Raw genomic sequence first — 17,338 nt, 5'->3', positions numbered from 1 at the left:
CAATGGAACGCTGGCTGCGCGTGTCATAATAGGCTCTGAGCCTTTATATACCTGCGCACAGCAGCAGCCACCTTCAGTCTGCTGCTGGACAGCCAGCAGCAGCAGCAGCAGGAGAGGTAATTAATCAGCAACCCTCCTGCTAAGGGTAGACAGCTGCTCGTTCCACCCCCCCCCCCGCCTTAATTGGTTCTCCTCTCTTCCAACGGTGTTGAGGCGGGTGGGAACAGCCGGGGGTTGAGGGTACTGTGCTAAAAGAGGTGGAGTTATGCAGATCTAAAACGCGTGGATTGCAGCAGCAGCAAGCCGAAAAGTGCAGGCATGTGAGGGATCTAGAGGTTGACAGCATGTCCTCTTAACGGGACTCCAGGTGGCCATCTCCACAAATGGACTTTTCAGAATCCTTGGGTGGCACCGTAGTCGGAAACCAATTCTGGTTATCGCTTCTCGGCCTTTTGGCTAAGATCAAGTGTAGTATCTGTTCTTATCAGTTTAATATCTGATACGTCCCCTATCTGGGGACCATATATTAAATGGATTTTTAGAACAGGGAGATGGAAAAAGAGCTTGCTCTGTCCACTCCACGCATTGACCTGGTATTGCAGTATCTCCAGGACCGGTGCACCCCTTCTTTAATGCAGTTTCTAAAATCAGAAAGAATTGAATTCAATGCTTTTTGTTCATTTTGCTTGTTTGTCGGATTTTGGGATGGACTCTTTGGCTTTGCTTTTCTTCTCCTCATTGGATTTTTCATGTTAAAAGTTGCAGAAGCCAGATGACAAGCTCATTTTGGTTCAACTTCAGCAACTGTGCATTGCATTGCCATGTAATGTAATGTAATGCAATGCTATCTATCTAGCTCTCCCTCTATACTTCCTTTTGGATAAACAGACATATTAGGCAAGCATTTTGGAGCTTTCACCTAAATAACTACAGGTGGTGAGATAAGCTGCACAATATAATTGACCTTTCAGTATATTGTTGCACACACACCATCTATTTAGCAAATGCCCTTGTTATCAACAGCAGCCTTTTAAACTCACCTGAGCTAACAGGTATGTGAGCTGGTTACTCTGCTGCGCTTAAAATTTCTTTTTTGGTTTGCTACAATGCCTTTTCTGAAACGTTGTCTCCCTCTGCTGGAACACTGACTTCTTTCATTTAATGCCTGCAGACTATAAAAGAGAAACCAACCCAAAAAGTTTGGTTGATTAGTCTGTGGCATTCTTTTAAACTGTTGCTTATGGCGGTCTCTGTGAGCTTCTCAGTGACATTCAGCCATCCAGGTATCCCGCCTGCAGTAGACGGAATGTGGCAATGGAACGCTGGCTGCGCGTGTCATAATAGGCTCTGAGCCTTTATATACCTGCGCACAGCAGCAGCCACCTTCAGTCTGCTGCTGGACAGCCAGCAGCAGCAGCAGCAGGAGAGGTAATTAATCAGCAACCCTCCTGCTAAGGGTAGACAGCTGCTCTTTCCACCCCCCCCCCCGCCTTAATTGGTTCTCCTCCCTTCCAACGGTGTTGAGGCGGGTGGGAACAGCCGGGGGTTGAGGGTACTGTGCTAAAAGAGGTGGAGTTATGCAGATCTAAAACGCGTGGATTGCAGCAGCAGCAAGCCGAAAAGTGCAGGCATATGAGGGATCTAGAGGTTGACAGCATGTCTTCTTAACGGGAGTCCAGGTGGCCATCTCCACAAATGGACTTTTCAGAATCCTTGGGTGGCACCGTAGTCGGAAACCAATTCTGGTTATCGCTTCTCGGCCTTTTGGCTAAGATCAAGTGTAGTATCTGTTCTTATCAGTTTAATATCTGATACGTCCCCTATCTGGGGACCATATATTAAATGGATTTTTAGAACAGGGAGATGGAAAAAGAGCTTGCTCTGTCCACTCCACGCATTGACCTGGTATTGCAGTATCTCCAGGACCGGTGCACCCCTTCTTTAATGCAGTTTCTAAAATCAGAAAGAATTGAATTCAATGCTTTTTGTTCATTTTGCTTGTTTGTCGGATTTTGGGATGGACTCTTTGGCTTTGCTTTTCTTCTCCTCATTGGATTTTTCATGTTAAAAGTTGCAGAAGCCAGATGACAAGCTCATTTTGGTTCAACTTCAGCAACTGTGCATTGCATTGCCATGTAATGTAATGTAATGCAATGCTATCTATCTAGCTCTCCCTCTATACTTCCTTTTGGATAAACAGACATATTAGGCAAGCATTTTGGAGCGTTCACCTAAATAACTACAGGTGGTGAGATAAGCTGCACAATATAATTGACCTTTCAGTATATTGTTGCACACACACCATCTATTTAGCAAATGCCCTTGTTATCAACAGCAGCCTTTTAAACTCACCTGAGCTAACAGGTATGTGAGCTGGTTACTCTGCTGCGCTTAAAATTTCTTTTTTGGTTTGCTACAATGCCTTTTCTGAAACGTTGTCTCCCTCTGCTGGAACACTGACTTCTTTCATTTAATGCCTGCAGACTATAAAAGAGAAACCAACCCAAAAAGTTTGGTTGATTAGTCTGTGGCATTCTTTTAAACTGTTGCTTATGGCGGTCTCTGTGAGCTTCTCAGTCACATTCAGCCATCCAGGTATCCCGCCTGCAGTAGACGGAATGTGGCAATGGAACGCTGGCTGCGCGTGTCATAATAGGCTCTGAGCCTTTATATACCTGCGCACAGCAGCAGCCACCTTCAGTCTGCTGCTGGACAGCCAGCAGCAGCAGCAGGAGAGGTAATTAATCAGCAACCCTCCTGCTAAGGGTAGACAGCTGCTCGTTCCACCCCCCCCCCCGCCTTAATTGGTTCTCCTCCCTTCCAACGGTGTTGAGGCGGGTGGGAACAGCCGGGGGTTGAGGGTACTGTGCTAAAAGAGGTGGAGTTATGCAGATCTAAAACGCGTGGATTGCAGCAGCAGCAAGCCGAAAAGTGCAGGCATGTGAGGGATCTAGAGGTTGACAGCATGTCTTCTTAACGGGAGTCCAGGTGGCCATCTCCACAAATGGACTTTTCAGAATCCTTGGGTGGCACCGTAGTCGGAAACCAATTCTGGTTATCGCTTCTCGGCCTTTTGGCTAAGATCAAGTGTAGTATCTGTTCTTATCAGTTTAATATCTGATACGTCCCCTATCTGGGGACCATATATTAAATGGATTTTTAGAACAGGGAGATGGAAAAAGAGCTTGCTCTGTCCACTCCACGCATTGACCTGGTATTGCAGTATCTCCAGGACCGGTGCACCCCTTCTTTAATGCAGTTTCTAAAATCAGAAAGAATTGAATTCAATGCTTTTTGTTCATTTTGCTTGTTTGTCGGATTTTGGGATGGACTCTTTGGCTTTGCTTTTCTTCTCCTCATTGGATTTTTCATGTTAAAAGTTGCAGAAGCCAGATGACAAGCTCATTTTGGTTCAACTTCAGCAACTGTGCATTGCATTGCCATGTAATGTAATGTAATGCAATGCTATCTATCTAGCTCTCCCTCTATACTTCCTTTTGGATAAACAGACATATTAGGCAAGCATTTTGGAGCTTTCACCTAAATAACTACAGGTGGTGAGATAAGCTGCACAATATAATTGACCTTTCAGTATATTGTTGCACACACACCATCTATTTAGCAAATGCCCTTGTTATCAACAGCAGCCTTTTAAACTCACCTGAGCTAACAGGTATGTGAGCTGGTTACTCTGCTGCGCTTAAAATTTCTTTTTTGGTTTGCTACAATGCCTTTTCTGAAACGTTGTCTCCCTCTGCTGGAACACTGACTTCTTTCATTTAATGCCTGCAGACTATAAAAGAGAAACCAACCCAAAAAGTTTGGTTGATTAGTCTGTGGCATTCTTTTAAACTGTTGCTTATGGCGGTCTCTGTGAGCTTCTCAGTGACATTCAGCCATCCAGGTATCCCGCCTGCAGTAGACGGAATGTGGCAATGGAACGCTGGCTGCGCGTGTCATAATAGGCTCTGAGCCTTTATATACCTGCGCACAGCAGCAGCCACCTTCAGTCTGCTGCTGGACAGCCAGCAGCAGCAGCAGCAGGAGAGGTAATTAATCAGCAACCCTCCTGCTAAGGGTAGACAGCTGCTCGTTCCACCCCCCCCCCCGCCTTAATTGGTTCTCCTCCCTTCCAACGGTGTTGAGGCGGGTGGGAACAGCCGGGGGTTGAGGGTACTGTGCTAAAAGAGGTGGAGTTATGCAGATCTAAAACGCGTGGATTGCAGCAGCAGCAAGCCGAAAAGTGCAGGCATGTGAGGGATCTAGAGGTTGACAGCATGTCTTCTTAACGGGAGTCCAGGTGGCCATCTCCACAAATGGACTTTTCAGAATCCTTGGGTGGCACCGTAGTCGGAAACCAATTCTGGTTATCGCTTCTCGGCCTTTTGGCTAAGATCAAGTGTAGTATCTGTTCTTATCAGTTTAATATCTGATACGTCCCCTATCTGGGGACCATATATTAAATGGATTTTTAGAACAGGGAGATGGAAAAAGAGCTTGCTCTGTCCACTCCACGCATTGACCTGGTATTGCAGTATCTCCAGGACCGGTGCACCCCTTCTTTAATGCAGTTTCTAAAATCAGAAAGAATTGAATTCAATGCTTTTTGTTCATTTTGCTTGTTTGTCGGATTTTGGGATGGACTCTTTGGCTTTGCTTTTCTTCTCCTCATTGGATTTTTCATGTTAAAAGTTGCAGAAGCCAGATGACAAGCTCATTTTGGTTCAACTTCAGCAACTGTGCATTGCATTGCCATGTAATGTAATGTAATGCAATGCTATCTATCTAGCTCTCCCTCTATACTTCCTTTTTTATAAACAGACATATTAGGCAAGCATTTTGGAGCTTTCACCTAAATAACTACAGGTGGTGAGATAAGCTGCACAATATAATTGACCTTTCAGTATATTGTTGCACACACACCATCTATTTAGCAAATGCCCTTGTTATCAACAGCAGCCTTTTAAACTCACCTGAGCTAACAGGTATGTGAGCTGGTTACTCTGCTGCACTTAAAATTTCTTTTTTGGTTTGCTACAATGCCTTTTCTGAAACGTTGTCTCCCTCTGCTGGAACACTGACTTCTTTCATTTAATGCCTGCAGACTATAAAAGAGAAACCAACCCAAAAAGTTTGGTTGATTAGTCTGTGGCATTCTTTTAAACTGTTGCTTATGGCGGTCTCTGTGAGCTTCTCAGTGACATTCAGCCATCCAGGTATCCCGCCTGCAGTAGACGGAATGTGGCAATGGAACGCTGGCTGCGCGTGTCATAATAGGCTCTGAGCCTTTATATACCTGCGCACAGCAGCAGCCACCTTCAGTCTGCTGCTGGACAGCCAGCAGCAGCAGCAGCAGGAGAGGTAATTAATCAGCAACCCTCCTGCTAAGGGTAGACAGCTGCTCGTTCCACCCCCCCCCGCCTTAATTGGTTCTCCTCCCTTCCAACGGTGTTGAGGCGGGTGGGAACAGCCGGGGGTTGAGGGTACTGTGCTAAAAGAGGTGGAGTTATGCAGATCTAAAACGCGTGGATTGCAGCAGCAGCAAGCCGAAAAGTGCAGGCATGTGAGGGATCTAGAGGTTGACAGCATGTCTTCTTAACGGGAGTCCAGGTGGCCATCTCCACAAATGGACTTTTCAGAATCCTTGGGTGGCACCGTAGTCGGAAACCAATTCTGGTTATCGCTTCTCGGCCTTTTGGCTAAGATCAAGTGTAGTATCTGTTCTTATCAGTTTAATATCTGATACGTCCCCTATCTGGGGACCATATATTAAATGGATTTTTAGAACTGGGAGATGGAAAAAGAGCTTGCTCTGTCCACTCCACGCATTGACCTGGTATTGCAGTATCTCCAGGACCGGTGCACCCCTTCTTTAATGCAGTTTCTAAAATCAGAAAGAATTGAATTCAATGCTTTTTGTTCATTTTGCTTGTTTGTCGGATTTTGGGATGGACTCTTTGGCTTTGCTTTTCTTCTCCTCATTGGATTTTTCATGTTAAAAGTTGCAGAAGCCAGATGACAAGCTCATTTTGGTTCAACTTCAGCAACTGTGCATTGCATTGCCATGTAATGTAATGTAATGCAATGCTATCTATCTAGCTCTCCCTCTATACTTCCTTTTGGATAAACAGACATATTAGGCAAGCATTTTGGAGCTTTCACCTAAATAACTACAGGTGGTGAGATAAGCTGCACAATATAATTGACCTTTCAGTATATTGTTGCACACACACCATCTATTTAGCAAATGCCCTTGTTATCAACAGCAGCCTTTTAAACTCACCTGAGCTAACAGGTATGTGAGCTGGTTACTCTGCTGCGCTTAAAATTTCTTTTTTGGTTTGCTACAATGCCTTTTCTGAAACGTTGTCTCCCTCTGCTGGAACACTGACTTCTTTCATTTAATGCCTGCAGACTATAAAAGAGAAACCAACCCAAAAAGTTTGGTTGATTAGTCTGTGGCATTCTTTTAAACTGTTGCTTATGGCGGTCTCTGTGAGCTTCTCAGTGACATTCAGCCATCCAGGTATCCCGCCTGCAGTAGACGGAATGTGGCAATGGAACGCTGGCTGCGCGTGTCATAATAGGCTCTGAGCCTTTATTTACCTGCGCACAGCAGCAGCCACCTTCAGTCTGCTGCTGGACAGCCAGCAGCAGCAGCAGCAGGAGAGGTAATTAATCAGCAACCCTCCTGCTAAGGGTAGACAGCTGCTCGTTCCACCCCCCCCCCGCCTTAATTGGTTCTCCTCCCTTCCAACGGTGTTGAGGCGGGTGGGAACAGCCGGGGGTTGAGGGTACTGTGCTAAAAGAGGTGGAGTTATGCAGATCTAAAACGCGTGGATTGCAGCAGCAGCAAGCCGAAAAGTGCAGGCATGTGAGGGATCTAGAGGTTGACAGCATGTCTTCTTAACGGGAGTCCAGGTGGCCATCTCCACAAATGGACTTTTCAGAATCCTTGGGTGGCACCGTAGTCGGAAACCAATTCTGGTTATCGCTTCTCGGCCTTTTGGCTAAGATCAAGTGTAGTATCTGTTCTTATCAGTTTAATATCTGATACGTCCCCTATCTGGGGACCATATATTAAATGGATTTTTAGAACAGGGAGATGGAAAAAGAGCTTGCTCTGTCCACTCCACGCATTGACCTGGTATTGCAGTATCTCCAGGACCGGTGCACCCCTTCTTTAATGCAGTTTCTAAAATCAGAAAGAATTGAATTCAATGCTTTTTGTTCATTTTGCTTGTTTGTCGGATTTTGGGATGGACTCTTTGGCTTTGCTTTTCTTCTCCTCATTGGATTTTTCATGTTAAAAGTTGCAGAAGCCAGATGACAAGCTCATTTTGGTTCAACTTCAGCAACTGTGCATTGCATTGCCATGTAATGTAATGTAATGCAATGCTATCTATCTAGCTCTCCCTCTATACTTCCTTTTGGATAAACAGACATATTAGGCAAGCATTTTGGAGCTTTCACCTAAATAACTACAGGTGGTGAGATAAGCTGCACAATATAATTGACCTTTCAGTATATTGTTGCACACACACCATCTATTTAGCAAATGCCCTTGTTATCAACAGCAGCCTTTTAAACTCACCTGAGCTAACAGGTATGTGAGCTGGTTACTCTGCTGCGCTTAAAATTTCTTTTTTGGTTTGCTACAATGCCTTTTCTGAAACGTTGTCTCCCTCTGCTGGAACACTGACTTCTTTCATTTAATGCCTGCAGACTATAAAAGAGAAACCAACCCAAAAAGTTTGGTTGATTAGTCTGTGGCATTCTTTTAAACTGTTGCTTATGGCGGTCTCTGTGAGCTTCTCAGTGACATTCAGCCATCCAGGTATCCCGCCTGCAGTAGACGGAATGTGGCAATGGAACGCTGGCTGTGCGTGTCATAATAGGCTCTGAGCCTTTATATACCTGCGCACAGCAGCAGCCACCTTCAGTCTGCTGCTGGACAGCCAGCAGCAGCAGCAGCAGGAGAGGTAATTAATCAGCAACCCTCCTGCTAAGGGTAGACAGCTGCTCGTTCCACCCCCCCCCCCGCCTTAATTGGTTCTCCTCCCTTCCAACGGTGTTGAGGCGGGTGGGAACAGCCGGGGGTTGAGGGTACTGTGCTAAAAGAGGTGGAGTTATGCAGATCTAAAACGCGTGGATTGCAGCAGCAGCAAGCCGAAAAGTGCAGGCATGTGAGGGATCTAGAGGTTGACAGCATGTCTTCTTAACGGGAGTCCAGGTGGCCATCTCCACAAATGGACTTTTCAGAATCCTTGGGTGGCACCGTAGTCGGAAACCAATTCTGGTTATCGCTTCTCGGCCTTTTGGCTAAGATCAAGTGTAGTATCTGTTCTTATCAGTTTAATATCTGATACGTCCCCTATCTGGGGACCATATATTAAATGGATTTTTAGAACAGGGAGATGGAAAAAGAGCTTGCTCTGTCCACTCCACGCATTGACCTGGTATTGCAGTATCTCCAGGACCGGTGCACCCCTTCTTTAATGCAGTTTCTAAAATCAGAAAGAATTGAATTCAATGCTTTTTGTTCATTTTGCTTGTTTGTCGGATTTTGGGATGGACTCTTTGGCTTTGCTTTTCTTCTCCTCATTGGATTTTTCATGTTAAAAGTTGCAGAAGCCAGATGACAAGCTCATTTTGGTTCAACTTCAGCAACTGTGCATTGCATTGCCATGTAATGTAATGTAATGCAATGCTATCTATCTAGCTCTCCCTCTATACTTCCTTTTGGATAAACAGACATATTAGGCAAGCATTTCGGAGCTTTCACCTAAATAACTACAGGTGGTGAGATAAGCTGCACAATATAATTGACCTTTCAGTATATTGTTGCACACACACCATCTATTTAGCAAATGCCCTTGTTATCAACAGCAGCCTTTTAAACTCACCTGAGCTAACAGGTATGTGAGCTGGTTACTCTGCTGCGCTTAAAATTTCTTTTTTGGTTTGCTACAATGCCTTTTCTGAAACGTTGTCTCCCTCTGCTGGAACACTGACTTCTTTCATTTAATGCCTGCAGACTATAAAAGAGAAACCAACCCAAAAAGTTTGGTTGATTAGTCTGTGGCATTCTTTTAAACTGTTGCTTATGGCGGTCTCTGTGAGCTTCTCAGTGACATTCAGCCATCCAGGTATCCCGCCTGCAGTAGACGGAATGTGGCAATGGAACGCTGGCTGCGCGTGTCATAATAGGCTCTGAGCCTTTATATACCTGCGCACAGCAGCAGCCACCTTCAGTCTGCTGCTGGACAGCCAGCAGCAGCAGCAGCAGGAGAGGTAATTAATCAGCAACCCTCCTGCTAAGGGTAGACAGCTGCTCGTTCCACCCCCCCCCCCCGCCTTAATTGGTTCTCCTCCCTTCCAACGGTGTTGAGGCGGGTGGGAACAGCCGGGGGTTGAGGGTACTGTGCTAAAAGAGGTGGAGTTATGCAGATCTAAAACGCGTGGATTGCAGCAGCAGCAAGCTGAAAAGTGCAGGCATGTGAGGGATCTAGAGGTTGACAGCATGTCTTCTTAACGGGAGTCCAGGTGGCCATCTCCACAAATGGACTTTTCAGAATCCTTGGGTGGCACCGTAGTCGAAAACCAATTCTGGTTATCGCTTCTCGGCCTTTTGGCTAAGATCAAGTGTAGTATCTGTTCTTATCAGTTTAATATCTGATACGTCCCCTATCTGGGGACCATATATTAAATGGATTTTTAGAACAGGGAGATGGAAAAAGAGCTTGCTCTGTCCACTCCACGCATTGACCTGGTATTGCAGTATCTCCAGGACCGGTGCACCCCTTCTTTAATGCAGTTTCTAAAATCAGAAAGAATTGAATTCAATGCTTTTTGTTCATTTTGCTTGTTTGTCGGATTTTGGGATGGACTCTTTGGCTTTGCTTTTCTTCTCCTCATTGGATTTTTCATGTTAAAAGTTGCAGAAGCCAGATGACAAGCTCATTTTGGTTCAACTTCAGCAACTGTGCATTGCATTGCCATGTAATGTAATGTAATGCAATGCTATCTATCTAGCTCTCCCTCTATACTTCCTTTTGGATAAACAGACATATTAGGCAAGCATTTTGGAGCTTTCACCTAAATAACTACAGGTGGTGAGATAAGCTGCACAATATAATTGACCTTTCAGTATATTGTTGCACACACACCATCTATTTAGCAAATGCCCTTGTTATCAACAGCAGCCTTTTAAACTCACCTGAGCTAACAGGTATGTGAGCTGGTTACTCTGCTGCGCTTAAAATTTCTTTTTTGGTTTGCTACAATGCCTTTTCTGAAACGTTGTCTCCCTCTGCTGGAACACTGACTTCTTTCATTTAATGCCTGCAGACTATAAAAGAGAAACCAACCCAAAAAGTTTGGTTGATTAGTCTGTGGCATTCTTTTAAACTGTTGCTTATGGCGGTCTCTGTGAGCTTCTCAGTGACATTCAGCCATCCAGGTATCCCGCCTGCAGTAGACGGAATGTGGCAATGGAACGCTGGCTGCGCGTGTCATAATAGGCTCTGAGCCTTTATATACCTGCGCACAGCAGCAGCCACCTTCAGTCTGCTGCTGGACAGCCAGCAGCAGCAGCAGGAGAGGTAATTAATCAGCAACCCTCCTGCTAAGGGTAGACAGCTGCTCGTTCCACCCCCCCCCGCCATAATTGGTTCTCCTCCCTTCCAACGGTGTTGAGGCGGGTGGGAACAGCCGGGGGTTGAGGGTACTGTGCTAAAAGAGGTGGAGTTATGCAGATCTAAAACGCGTGGATTGCAGCAGCAGCAAGCCGAAAAGTGCAGGCATGTGAGGGATCTAGAGGTTGACAGCATGTCTTCTTAACGGGAGTCCAGGTGGCCATCTCCACAAATGGACTTTTCAGAATCCTTGGGTGGCACCGTAGTCGGAAACCAATTCTGGTTATCGCTTCTCGGCCTTTTGGCTAAGATCAAGTGTAGTATCTGTTCTTATCAGTTTAATATCTGATACGTCCCCTATCTGGGGACCATATATTAAATGGATTTTTAGAACAGGGAGATGGAAAAAGAGCTTGCTCTGTCCACTCCACGCATTGACCTGGTATTGCAGTATCTCCAGGACCGGTGCACCCCTTCTTTAATGCAGTTTCTAAAATCAGAAAGAATTGAATTCAATGCTTTTTGTTCATTTTGCTTGTTTGTCGGATTTTGGGATGGACTCTTTGGCTTTGCTTTTCTTCTCCTCATTGGATTTTTCATGTTAAAAGTTGCAGAAGCCAGATGACAAGCTCATTTTGGTTCAACTTCAGCAACTGTGCATTGCATTGCCATGTAATGTAATGTAATGCAATGCTATCTATCTAGCTCTCCCTCTATACTTCCTTTTGGATAAACAGACATATTAGGCAAGCATTTTGGAGCTTTCACCTAAATAACTACAGGTGGTGAGATAAGCTGCACAATATAATTGACCTTTCAGTATATTGTTGCACACACACCATCTATTTAGCAAATGCCCTTGTTATCAACAGCAGCCTTTTAAACTCACCTGAGCTAACAGGTATGTGAGCTGGTTACTCTGCTGCGCTTAAAATTTCTTTTTTGGTTTGCTACAATGCCTTTTCTGAAACGTTGTCTCCCTCTGCTGGAACACTGACTTCTTTCATTTAATGCCTGCAGACTATAAAAGAGAAACCAACCCAAAAAGTTTGGTTGATTAGTCTGTGGCATTCTTTTAAACTGTTGCTTATGGCGGTCTCTGTGAGCTTCTCAGTGACATTCAGCCATCCAGGTATCCCGCCTGCAGTAGACGGAATGTGGCAATGGAACGCTGGCTGCGCGTGTCATAATAGGCTCTGAGCCTTTATATACCTGCGCACAGCAGCAGCCACCTTCAGTCTGCTGCTGGACAGCCAGCAGCAGCAGCAGCAGGAGAGGTAATTAATCAGCAACCCTCCTGCTAAGGGTAGACAGCTGCTCGTTCCACCCCCCCCCCGCCTTAATTGGTTCTCCTCCCTTCCAACGGTGTTGAGGCGGGTGGGAACAGCCGGGGGTTGAGGGTACTGTGCTAAAAGAGGTGGAGTTATGCAGATCTAAAACGCGTGGATTGCAGCAGCAGCAAGCCGAAAAGTGCAGGCATGTGAGGGATCTAGAGGTTGACAGCATGTCTTCTTAACGGGAGTCCAGGTGGTCATCTCCACAAATGGACTTTTCAGAATCCTTGGGTGGCACCGTAGTCGGAAACCAATTCTGGTTATCGCTTCTCGGCCTTTTGGCTAAGATCAAGTGTAGTATCTGTTCTTATCAGTTTAATATCTGATACGTCCCCTATCTGGGGACCATATATTAAATGGATTTTTAGAACAGGGAGATGGAAAAAGAGCTTGCTCTGTCCACTCCACGCATTGACCTGGTATTGCAGTATCTCCAGGACCGGTGCACCCCTTCTTTAATGCAGTTTCTAAAATCAGAAAGAATGGAATTCAATGCTTTTTGTTCATTTTGCTTGTTTGTCGGATTTTGGGATGGACTCTTTGGCTTTGCTTTTCTTCTCCTCATTGGATTTTTCATGTTAAAAGTTGCAGAAGCCAGATGACAAGCTCATTTTGGTTCAACTTCAGCAACTGTGCATTGCATTGCCATGTAATGTAATGTAATGCAATGCTATCTATCTAGCTCTCCCTCTATACTTCCTTTTGGATAAACAGACATATTAGGCAAGCATTTTGGAGCTTTCACCTAAATAACTACAGGTGGTGAGATAAGCTGCACAATATAATTGACCTTTCAGTATATTGTTGCACACACACCATCTATTTAGCAAATGCCCTTGTTATCAACAGCAGCCTTTTAAACTCACCTGAGCTAACAGGTATGTGAGCTGGTTACTCTGCTGCGCTTAAAATTTCTTTTTTGGTTTGCTACAATGCCTTTTCTGAAACGTTGTCTCCCTCTGCTGGAACACTGACTTCTTTCATTTAATGCCTGCAGACTATAAAAGAGAAACCAACCCAAAAAGTTTGGTTGATTAGTCTGTGGCATTCTTTTAAACTGTTGCTTATGGCGGTCTCTGTGAGCTTCTCAGTGACATTCAGCCATCCAGGTATCCCGCCTGCAGTAGACGGAATGTGGCAATGGAACGCTGGCTGCGCGTGTCATAATAGGCTCTGAGCCTTTATATACCTGCGCACAGCAGCAGCCACCTTCAGTCTGCTGCTGGACAGCCAGCAGCAGCAGCAGCAGGAGAGGTAATTAATCAGCAACCCTCCTGCTAAGGGTAGACAGCTGCTCGTTCCACCCCCCCCCCGCCTTAATTGGTTCTCCTCCCTTCCAACGGTGTTGAGGCGGGTGGGAACAGCCGGGGGTTGAGGGTACTGTGCTAAAAGAGGTGGAGTTATGCAGATCTAAAACGCGTGGATTGCAGCAGCAGCAAGCCGAAAAGTGCAGGCATGTGAGGGATCTAGAGGTTGACAGCATGTCTTCTTAACGGGAGTCCAGGTGGCCATCTCCACAAATGGACTTTTCAGAATCCTTGGGTGGCACCGTAGTCGGAAACCAATTCTGGTTATCGCTTCTCGGCCTTTTGGCTAAGATCAAGTGTAGTATCTGTTCTTATCAGTTTAATATCTGATACGTCCCCTATCTGGGGACCATATATTAAATGGATTTTTAGAACAGGGAGATGGAAAAAGAGCTTGCTCTGTCCACTCCACGCATTGACCTGGTATTGCAGTATCTCCAGGACCGGTGCACCCCTTCTTTAATGCAGTTTCTAAAATCAGAAAGAATTGAATTCAATGCTTTTTGTTCATTTTGCTTGTTTGTCGGATTTTGGGATGGACTCTTTGGCTTTGCTTTTCTTCTCCTCATTGGATTTTTCATGTTAAAAGTTGCAGAAGCCAGATGACAAGCTCATTTTGGTTCAACTTCAGCAACTGTGCATTGCATTGCCATGTAATGTAATGTAATGCAATGCTATCTATCTAGCTCTCCCTCTATACTTCCTTTTGGATAAACAGACATATTAGGCAAGCATTTTGGAGCTTTCACCTAAATAACTACAGGTGGTGAGATAAGCTGCACAATATAATTGACCTTTCAGTATATTGTTGCACACACACCATCTATTTAGCAAATGCCCTTGTTATCAACAGCAGCCTTTTAAACTCACCTGAGCTAACAGGTATGTGAGCTGGTTACTCTGCTGCGCTTAAAATTTCTTTTTTGGTTTGCTACAATGCCTTTTCTGAAACGTTGTCTCCCTCTGCTGGAACACTGACTTCTTTCATTTAATGCCTGCAGACTATAAAAGAGAAACCAACCCAAAAAGTTTGGTTGATTAGTCTGTGGCATTCTTTTAAACTGTTGCTTATGGCGGTCTCTGTGAGCTTCTCAGTGACATTCAGCCATCCAGGTATCCCGCCTGCAGTAGACGGAATGTGGCAATGGAACGCTGGCTGCGCGTGTCATAATAGGCTCTGAGCCTTTATATACCTGCGCACAGCAGCAGCCACCTTCAGTCTGCTGCTGGACAGCCAGCAGCAGCAGCAGCAGGAGAGGTAATTAATCAGCAACCCTCCTGCTAAGGGTAGACAGCTGCTCGTTCCACCCCCCCCCCCGCCTTAATTGGTTCTCCTCCCTTCCAACGGTGTTGAGGCGGGTGGGAACAGCCGGGGGTTGAGGGTACTGTGCTAAAAGAGGTGGAGTTATGCAGATCTAAAACGCGTGGATTGCAGCAGCAGCAAGCCGAAAAGTGCAGGCATGTGAGGGATCTAGAGGTTGACAGCATGTCTTCTTAACGGGAGTCCAGGTGGCCATCTCCACAAATGGACTTTTCAGAATCCTTGGGTGGCACCGTAGTCGGAAACCAATTCTGGTTATCGCTTCTCGGCCTTTTGGCTAAGATCAAGTGTAGTATCTGTTCTTATCAGTTTAATATCTGATACGTCCCCTATCTGGGGACCATATATTAAATGGATTTTTAGAACAGGGAGATGGAAAAAGAGCTTGCTCTGTCCACTCCACGCATTGACCTGGTATTGCAGTATCTCCAGGACCGGTGCACCCCTTCTTTAATGCAGTTTCTAAAATCAGAAAGAATTGAATTCAATGCTTTTTGTTCATTTTGCTTGTTTGTCGGATTTTGGGATGGACTCTTTGGCTTTGCTTTTCTTCTCCTCATTGGATTTTTCATGTTAAAAGTTGCAGAAGCCAGATGACAAGCTCATTTTGGTTCAACTTCAGCAACTGTGCATTGCATTGCCATGTAATGTAATGTAATGCAATGCTATCTATCTAGCTCTCCCTCTATACTTCCTTTTGGATAAACAGACATATTAGGCAAGCATTTTGGAGCTTTCACCTAAATAACTACAGGTGGTGAGATAAGCTGCACAATATAATTGACCTTTCAGTATATTGTTGCACACACACCATCTATTTAGCAAATGCCCTTGTTATCAACAGCAGCCTTTTAAACTCACCTGAGCTAACAGGTATGTGAGCTGGTTACTCTGCTGCGCTTAAAATTTCTTTTTTGGTTTGCTACAATGCCTTTTCTGAAACGTTGTCTCCCTCTGCTGGAACACTGACTTCTTTCATTTAATGCCTGCAGACTATAAAAGAGAAACCAACCCAAAAAGTTTGGTTGATTAGTCTGTGGCATTCTTTTAAACTGTTGCTTATGGCGGTCTCTGTGAGCTTCTCAGTGACATTCAGCCATCCAGGTATCCCGCCTGCAGTAGACGGAATGTGGCAATGGAACGCTGGCTGCGCGTGTCATAATAGGCTCTGAGCCTTTATATACCTGCGCACAGCAGCAGCCACCTTCAGTCTGCTGCTGGACAGCCAGCAGCAGCAGCAGCAGGAGAGGTAATTAATCAGCAACCCTCCTGCTAAGGGTAGACAGCTGCTCGTTCCACCCCCCCCCCCCCGCCTTAATTGGTTCTCCTCCCTTCCAACGGTGTTGAGGCGGGTGGGAACAGCCGGGGGTTGAGGGTACTGTGCTAAAAGAGGTGGAGTTATGCAGATCTAAAACGCGTGGATTGCAGCAGCAGCAAGCCGAAAAGTGCAGGCATGTGAGGGATCTAGAGGTTGACAGCATGTCTTCTTAACGGGAGTCCAGGTGGCCATCTCCACAAATGGACTTTTCAGAATCCTTGGGTGGCACCGTAGTCGGAAACCAATTCTGGTTATCGCTTCTCGGCCTTTTGGCTAAGATCAAGTGTAGTATCTGTTCTTATCAGTTTAATATCTGATACGTCCCCTATCTGGGGACCATATATTAAATGGATTTTTAGAACAGGGAGATGGAAAAAGAGCTTGCTCTGTCCACTCCACGCATTGACCTGGTATTGCAGTATCTCCAGGACCGGTGCACCCCTTCTTTAATGCAGTTTCTAAAATCAGAAAGAATTGAATTCAATGCTTTTTGTTCATTTTGCTTGTTTGTCGGATTTTGGGATGGACTCTTTGGCTTTGCTTTTCTTCTCCTCATTGGATTTTTCATGTTAAAAGTTGCAGAAGCCAGATGACAAGCTCATTTTGGTTCAACTTCAGCAACTGTGCATTGCATTGCCATGTAATGTAATGTAATGCAATGCTATCTATCTAGCTCTCCCTCTATACTTCCTTTTGGATAAACAGACATATTAGGCAAGCATTTTGGAGCTTTCACCTAAATAACTACAGGTGGTGAGATAAGCTGCACAATATAATTGACCTTTCAGTATATTGTTGCACACACACCATCTATTTAGCAAATGCCCTTGTTATCAACAGCAGCCTTTTAAACTCACCTGAGCTAACAGGTATGTGAGCTGGTTACTCTGCTGCGCTTAAAATTTCTTTTTTGGTTTGCTACAATGCCTTTTCTGAAACGTTGTCTCCCTCTGCTGGAACACTGACTTCTTTCATTTAATGCCTGCAGACTATAAAAGAGAAACCAACCCAAAAAGTTTGGTTGATTAGTCTGTGGCATTCTTTTAAACTGTTGCTTATGGCGGTCTCTGTGAGCTTCTCAGTGACATTCAGCCATCCAGGTATCCCGCCTGCAGTAGACGGAATGTGGCAATGGAACGCTGGCTGCGCGTGTCATAATAGGCTCTGAGCCTTTATATACCTGCGCACAGCAGCAGCCACCTTCAGTCTGCTGCTGGACAGCCAGCAGCAGCAGCAGCTGGAGAGGTAATTAATCAGCAACCCTCCTGCTAAGGGTAGAAAGCTGCTCGTTCCACCCCCCCCCCCGCCTTAATTGGTTCTCCTCCCTTCCAACGGTGTTGAGGCGGGTGGGAACAGCCGGGGGTTGAGGGTACTGTGCTAAAAGAGGTGGAGTTATGCAGATCTAAAACGCGTGGATTGCA

At 45.3% G+C, this 17,338-nt stretch overlaps 13 non-coding genes across 13 annotated transcripts; all 13 read left to right on the top strand.

Annotated features, from left to right (window-relative positions):
• The first annotated feature begins 436 nt into the window (after positions 1 to 436).
• On the top strand, positions 437 to 627 carry LOC141194907 (U2 spliceosomal RNA). Its single transcript, XR_012267523.1, has one exon. It is a non-coding gene; the product is annotated as a U2 spliceosomal RNA (small nuclear RNA).
• Positions 628 to 1,748: 1,121 nt separating this feature from the next.
• Positions 1,749 to 1,939, top strand: LOC141194906 (U2 spliceosomal RNA). The gene has a single exon (XR_012267522.1). It is a non-coding gene; the product is annotated as a U2 spliceosomal RNA (small nuclear RNA).
• A 1,118-nt stretch (positions 1,940 to 3,057) lies between these two features.
• Positions 3,058 to 3,248, top strand: LOC141194905 (U2 spliceosomal RNA). Its single transcript, XR_012267521.1, has one exon. It is a non-coding gene; the product is annotated as a U2 spliceosomal RNA (small nuclear RNA).
• Positions 3,249 to 4,369: 1,121 nt separating this feature from the next.
• Positions 4,370 to 4,560, top strand: LOC141194904 (U2 spliceosomal RNA). Its single transcript, XR_012267520.1, has one exon. It is a non-coding gene; the product is annotated as a U2 spliceosomal RNA (small nuclear RNA).
• A 1,119-nt stretch (positions 4,561 to 5,679) lies between these two features.
• LOC141196746 (U2 spliceosomal RNA) lies at positions 5,680 to 5,870 on the top strand. The gene has a single exon (XR_012269143.1). It is a non-coding gene; the product is annotated as a U2 spliceosomal RNA (small nuclear RNA).
• Positions 5,871 to 6,990: 1,120 nt separating this feature from the next.
• LOC141194903 (U2 spliceosomal RNA) lies at positions 6,991 to 7,181 on the top strand. The gene has a single exon (XR_012267519.1). It is a non-coding gene; the product is annotated as a U2 spliceosomal RNA (small nuclear RNA).
• Positions 7,182 to 8,302: 1,121 nt separating this feature from the next.
• On the top strand, positions 8,303 to 8,493 carry LOC141194901 (U2 spliceosomal RNA). The gene has a single exon (XR_012267517.1). It is a non-coding gene; the product is annotated as a U2 spliceosomal RNA (small nuclear RNA).
• A 1,122-nt stretch (positions 8,494 to 9,615) lies between these two features.
• On the top strand, positions 9,616 to 9,806 carry LOC141194900 (U2 spliceosomal RNA). The gene has a single exon (XR_012267516.1). It is a non-coding gene; the product is annotated as a U2 spliceosomal RNA (small nuclear RNA).
• Positions 9,807 to 10,922: 1,116 nt separating this feature from the next.
• LOC141194899 (U2 spliceosomal RNA) lies at positions 10,923 to 11,113 on the top strand. The gene has a single exon (XR_012267515.1). It is a non-coding gene; the product is annotated as a U2 spliceosomal RNA (small nuclear RNA).
• A 1,120-nt stretch (positions 11,114 to 12,233) lies between these two features.
• LOC141194897 (U2 spliceosomal RNA) lies at positions 12,234 to 12,424 on the top strand. Its single transcript, XR_012267514.1, has one exon. It is a non-coding gene; the product is annotated as a U2 spliceosomal RNA (small nuclear RNA).
• Positions 12,425 to 13,544: 1,120 nt separating this feature from the next.
• Positions 13,545 to 13,735, top strand: LOC141194896 (U2 spliceosomal RNA). Its single transcript, XR_012267513.1, has one exon. It is a non-coding gene; the product is annotated as a U2 spliceosomal RNA (small nuclear RNA).
• A 1,121-nt stretch (positions 13,736 to 14,856) lies between these two features.
• LOC141194895 (U2 spliceosomal RNA) lies at positions 14,857 to 15,047 on the top strand. Its single transcript, XR_012267512.1, has one exon. It is a non-coding gene; the product is annotated as a U2 spliceosomal RNA (small nuclear RNA).
• Positions 15,048 to 16,170: 1,123 nt separating this feature from the next.
• On the top strand, positions 16,171 to 16,361 carry LOC141194894 (U2 spliceosomal RNA). Its single transcript, XR_012267511.1, has one exon. It is a non-coding gene; the product is annotated as a U2 spliceosomal RNA (small nuclear RNA).
• The last annotated feature ends 977 nt before the right edge of the window (positions 16,362 to 17,338 follow it).

The sequence above is a fragment of the Phyllobates terribilis genome, unplaced genomic scaffold (assembly GCF_046119375.1).
Source record: "Phyllobates terribilis strain yellow unplaced genomic scaffold, ASM4611937v1 Scaffold_74__1_contigs__length_7073193, whole genome shotgun sequence".
Lineage (NCBI taxonomy): Eukaryota > Metazoa > Chordata > Amphibia > Anura > Dendrobatidae > Phyllobates > Phyllobates terribilis.
This window is presented reverse-complemented; position numbering and strand designations above follow the sequence as displayed.